Source organism: Prosopis cineraria, unplaced genomic scaffold (genome assembly GCF_029017545.1).
Source record: "Prosopis cineraria cultivar Desert tree isolate PC_DT_omini unplaced genomic scaffold, ASM2901754v1 PC406, whole genome shotgun sequence".
Lineage (NCBI taxonomy): Eukaryota > Viridiplantae > Streptophyta > Magnoliopsida > Fabales > Fabaceae > Prosopis > Prosopis cineraria.
The window spans coordinates 29,851-36,575 of record NW_026555731.1 but is presented as its reverse complement, the minus strand read 5'-3'; positions in this window follow the sequence as shown (position 1 = coordinate 36,575).

Below are 6,725 nucleotides of genomic sequence, written 5' to 3'. Positions count from 1 at the left end.
TTATAATTTATACCAATTTTTACTACTCAAGAAATCGTAAATAATAAAACAATTTTTTTAGAAAAAAAGTCCGTTTCCTTACAATTCATGAGAAACGTGTCTAATTTTTAAGGAGGAAAGCCACACAATTTATCAGTTCGATGAGTTTATTGAGACTTTAACAATGATTTTCAGAAAATAAAACAATAAGGACAAAGAAAAACTTTCAAAAAAATGTGACAAAATTTAGGAATTATGTATGCCTATGAAATCTATATGCTTAATTATCCTATAAAAAACCATGGTTTCATGAATGATAATTTCATTCGACATGTTTGACTAGCATTAGGTTGATAACGGGGAACTAAATTTGATAATGCGGAACTTATCATTATCCTATCAAATCCCTGGTTTTTTTTAATTTCTTTTTTTTTCCTGTCCTTATATTTTTCTCTCATGGCTTCTTTGACAATACATTTGTGGGATGCTGGGATGCATGAAATGAAAATTCAGAGGAGAAGATAAGTTCAAGAAACAAGAATGAAGGGAGAAGAGATGACCAGAGCTGGGATCTGGATCATTCAATTGATAGAGTAAGCCTTGCAAGGATCATTCAAACGGTCTTGTGGTGGATAATATCATCTGAAATGATAGAGTATATGAAGGCTTAAGCTATCCTTTATAAAATTGAATAGTTAATGTAATCTTCCAACGTTAACCGGCTGAGAATGAGGATGATTGATGTCATGTTTATAAATTATTTCCTTCAAACATATTTATTAAAAAACAAATGATAATTTGAATGCAGTATTATTAAGCTATTTCTTCATTGAAAGGAATTGTACGCCATACTTTACTCCTTAATTCTATGCGTGTTGTCACAATTCATGATTTTTTAAGAGGTTATGGTAGTTTGAAACATTCTTGAATCCTTTAGAAGGTTTTTGGCTAACCTTGAGATGGTTAGAGAATATGTAAAATAATTTTAAAGAAATATAGACAACTCTAGCATAAGTATCTCAATATGGAATATAGAAATTTTTTTATAAATATCTAGATATTTGTTGTCAAATATTTTGTAAAAGTTTTAGAGTATCAAATAACAACTGTAGGATCAAATAATCTTTATCATCCATTAAAGAGGTAGGAACATTATAGATTCAAGGGGAGATTTATAAAATACTTTCATCCTCCTCATTTGTAAGCATTCTTAAGTTGTAAAAGTAATAAGTCTCACATTTCTCAAGCCCTCTTATTCAACTTTTGCCTTTAAGATTTCCATCCTCCAACTTTGCCAAAGCATATTCCTACTTACAAATCAAGCTTACTTAGTATCTTTCAATAAAGAGTGTCTAAATGTTATATGGGTTGAAAGATTAGCCCTATGATAGTGCCCCTTGATCTTTTAACTACATCTAATTTCTTTTTAGTTGGATGTATATATTTTTTATAAAAGATAACCTTGTTTGGTAGCAGGAAAGAGTTTTTTATGGAAGTGAAAATAAAAATATAGAAGTGGGATGAAAAATATGTTTAGTATGTAGATGGAATTAAAATAAGAAATTTATCTAATAAATATATAAACTTTTTGAAAAGACTAAAATACCCATGAAATTAAAAAACATTCTCCATCCTCTTCCTCCTTTCCCAACCACCTCTGCATTGCCTCGAATTAATGCTTAAATGCCATTGAAAATAGGGAAATAGCATCTAAGGATCACTGTGTAAAATTTATATCCCACAAGGACCAAATGATTTGATAATAATACTACAGTCCTCTAGTCCTTCTAACATATTAATTCCATAGGCAAAAAGATTGAAATGTCCCTCATTGTTAAAAAAATAAAAGAAGAAACCCCCGGTCGCCAGCACCGACTGTCGGACCACTACTGACGATAAGGTCACCGAAGCCCCTGCTATTGGCGACATTTTATTTAAGAATTGAGATTTTTAGGTTGGTAAGGATGGGTTTGATCTCATGACTCTTGGTCACTTAAAAACAGGCCACCAAGCCCTTTAATATAGTGGCCACCAAGTCCTTTAATATATATGTGTGTGTGTGTGTGTGTGTGGCAAAAAAAATTTTAAGTAACAAACCAAGCACACAATCACTTTCATGTAATAACATAATGTTTGTTGTTAATTTCAAAATGAAACTTGTTATTTAACGAATGTCACTTGTTAATCTGATATGGACAGTTATAAATTAAGGGCTTTAAAACTTTGCTTATTTTACTTATTAAATGTCCTAATATATTATTATCAATCACGAATAGGTTGTTGTCAAAATTAAAGGAATACTTGTTAGTGAATGACTAACACATACAACTAAACTCTTCCTATCATTTTTTCTAACTTGTTGAAACCATAATAAATTCTTATTAATTTCAAATGAATTGTTATTTTACAAATATTATTTGTTAATCTGACATGGACAATCACAAATTAAGAGCTTCAAAACTTCACTTATTTTACTTATTAAACGTCTCAATGTATTGTTGTCAATTATGCATAGGTTATTGTCAAAACCAAATGAATACTTGTCAGTGAATGAATAACACATATAATTAAATCTTTCCTATCATTTTTTCTAACTTGTTAAAACTATAATAGATTCTTGTTAATTTCAAATGAATTGTTGTTATTTTATAAATGTCACTTGTTAATTTGACATGGATAATTACAAATTGAGGATTTTAAAACTTCACTCATTTTACTTGTTAAATATCTCAATATATTGTTGTCAATCACAATTAATTTGTTGTCAAAACCAAACGGATACTTGTTAGTGAATGACTAACATGTACTAACCTTTTCCATCAATTTTTTTTAACAAGTATTCGTTTGGTTTTGACAACAACTATTTGTGCTTGACAACAATATATTGGGATGTTTAATAAGTAAAATGAGTCAAGTTTTGAAGCCTCCAATTTATAATTATTCATGTCAGATTAACAAGTGATATTCATAAAATAACAAGTTATATTTAGAAATTAACAACATACATTAAGTTATTACATGGAAGTGATTTTGTACTTGGTTTACTACTTATAATTTTTTTCCTATATATATATATATATATTAAAGGGCCACTAAGCTTTTTAGGTAGCCAAGGATTATAGGATCAAATCTACCTTTGGTCACCTAAAAACCTTAGTTCATAGATAAATAGTAGCCACGCCGACAATGGTGGGAGTTTCTTTTTTTCTTAACTATAAGAGGCATTTCAGTCTTTTCACCTGTGGAATTAATTTTTCAAAAGAACTAGAGGACTGCAGTGCTATTACTAAATCATTTGGTCCTTATGAAATATAAATTTTACACAGTGGTCGTTGGATGTTATTTTCTCTTAAAAATATTCAATACCTAGCAAACATCTCCCAGGGAGCATGAACCATATTTTAAGGAAAAAGAAAGAAAGAAATAAAAAAGCACGAAACTTCATATTTCACTTCTAAACATGCTTGTTGGACCTTTACATGGACTTTCGAAGATCTATGAAGGAGGTGGTGGAGGTGAGCCCCAAATTTATGGTTTTGCATATATTGGTTTTGTTATCAATTATTGTGCACTTAATAAACCTTTGCAAGAAGATTAAAAAGCTAGATTAAAGAAGCTCCATCATCATCACTACCTTACCACCACTCTCATTGAAGAAGCAGATTGAATAGGGATGGACATGGTTAGGAGTTGCCATAGCCCTCTACTCCCACCATTTACGACCATGATCTTGGAAAGGTACTCTCCTGCTCTGTTGGGAGTTTCCGGTCAGGCAACCTCACATCTTCCTTTGAGTCAATGTTGGTGAACTTTGTTAATGAAATTGGCGTTATGGCTGGAGAGAGGTTAAGGGTAAAGATGGTAAAATAAGAGAGGAAGTGTGGATAGAAATCAATTCCCTAGATAAAGTGATAGAACTGAGTTCCATCATATTTGATAAAACTGGATTCCTTCAGGAATCAGGATCTTGCATACCAAACAATCAAAAGAAAGGGTTTTACTTCCAATTTTACTTCCCTTCCCTCAATTCCATGTTACCAGATGAGGCATTAGAAGTTGTAGACAAGAGAGAAGTTGGGTTTTATCATTAATTTAATTATCTTGATTTTCAATACAAGGCCGTGTTCATGGAAGAACAAGATTAGGCAAAAATATGCTTTCACTCTACAACCGGGTTGTCAAGAATCCTAACAGCAACATCTATATGGTAAACTTGATGAGAAAGTTTACCCACGTACATGTTTGCTTCTTTAAATATATAATAATTATAAGTGATTGATTCAATTCGCATTATAAGATCTTCTATTTTCTTGATATTACTATTAAGTGAAATTTTCATGATAATTTTATTATTGACAAATTTAAAAGTATTTGCCAGGTCGCTATAAACATTTTCTCTAGTGTGTTTGTCGTCTCAACAAACTTTTGATCTCCTAGGAATACCTTTTCATCTCAACAAAGTTTTGTAGCTATGTTAGTACGTGTTTGGATAGCGTTTTAATCATTCATTTGCAAAAAAAAAAAAAAAATTGTCAAAATTATCGAAACATCCATTTATCTAAAAAATCAATTTGTCCTCAAAGCTTCCTGATTTAGCTTCCGCGTTCAAATTATTCAAAGAATATGAGAAAATTACAAGAAAGGTTCAAAAAAATTATAAAAAAGATACAAAATTTAATAAAACTAAAATCAGACTTTCTTCTCTTTTATTTTTTTAGTTAAATTCAAATTTTGGATCCTTAAAAAAGTTACTAGTATAAGTTTCTATTAATTACCACCCTTTACTTAGCACTTGTTATAAAACTAATTTAAATAAAATATTAATTGAAAGAGAAAAATTAATTTAATTTAATTTAAAATTGAGGGTCATTATAAAGATTGTTACAAAGGTTTAGTGAAAGAGATTTTACATCATTTATTACATTACTATATTTTTATGTTGCCAAAAGTTTTAGACAGTACTTAACATCTTCATCAGATATTGCTCATATTCGTGATGTCATTAGAGATTAACTTGTATATTATCATCTTTATTAGTTATTATAAAATTGATGTTTGGTATTTAAGTATTAAATATTTCTCTTTTATTAAATTTATTTGAACTAAGATATATTGAGTTATTCATTTAAGTGAATTAAAATTGTAAATATTATTATAATTTAAATTTTTATAATTAATCATATATATAATTTAAATAATATATTTTATTTTTTAAAAAAATTTAAAAAATTTAATAATATTGAATACAAATTTATCAATAATTTAATTTTAAAAAGTAATGTACTTTATGATAATTTATACAGCTAAAATTAATTTTGAATAAATTACCCATACATTTTTATTTCTGTTAAAATTAATTTTTAAAAAATAGTATCCAAACATATGTGTTATAAAATAATTAATTATGATTAAAATCTATCATTTAATTAATTATTTTTATAATCTATTATACCCAATTAAAATTTAAACAGACACTTAGTGAGAAATCTGATATACTAAGGAAAATACTTTATCCAATTACGGTATATTCATATCACACAAGATTACCACAAGTCACAATTTTGTTAATATATACTCTTTTTATTAAAAAATATAAGGCATTTTTAACCGAATCTTACCCCTAATAAAATAGTTATTTACTTTCAAACCAACTCTATCTTTTCATATTTATCTTTATTAAATACTCTATAATAAATATAAAGTTATTTATTAATTAGGACACTTTTAAAAAAAAGAGCAATGATTACATCTCGAAAGATTAAAAATGTTTTATATTTTTGAACGTACAACTCCTTAAAAAATATCTTTTTTTTTTAACGAAGGGAGTAGAACTAAGGCTGCTTGCATTGCTCAAAAACTTGATCAACCATAACATTCGAGTCAAGCATTGAGTAGGGGTTAAATCCAACCCTACATTGCTTGGCCTGAACACTTATCTTTTTCTTGTGAAAATATTTATTTTATAATATTATTTTTTTGGTAGAGATTCAATATGTACTATATTATTTTTATGATTTTTTTCTTAACATTACAATTTTTAATCCCTTTCAAAATTTAAATTTTATTTTTTTAATTTAACATTATATAAAAATAATTGACAGTTGTTGATCACATGTAAATTTTTAAAAAATTAACTTTCATTTTAATATTAGTTTTATAAAAATATATTTTAAATGATCATAAGTATATTTTACAAAAGAAATTTTATATATATATATATTAAAAAATATTTGAAAAAACATTTCAAAATAAATTTGACCGAACTTAACCCTAACACTTGAACTATACATCTAGTTAGGTACCAGATTGAGATATGGGGTGATGTTTAGTCCAACCTTATCCATGTCTTATTTAGATGATTTGATATGTGATCAATCTAAAATGCACATCCCTTTGTTTCAAATTCAATGTCATTGTCTTTTTCTTTGACAAAAAAATGTCTTTGTTTTTGTTTCTTCTAATAAAAAATGTCACTGTTTATCCTTGCAAGCTTTAGACCATCTATTATATTATCTTTTTTTTTTAATTTTTTAGATACAAAGCCACGATAAAAATTGTGTAGAAGTTACAAAGTTAGGTCATATTGTATTATCTATTGGATCCTTGAGTGGAATTTTGCAAATTAAGGTCCTTCAATGCGTTTTGTTGTTTGTATGGGTCTTTAAATGTTATTTTCGCTCTCATAAATGTGAAAACTCCGTTTCACGCGCTGTCCAGACGCGTGCGTCGTCATTCCCCTTGCCCCT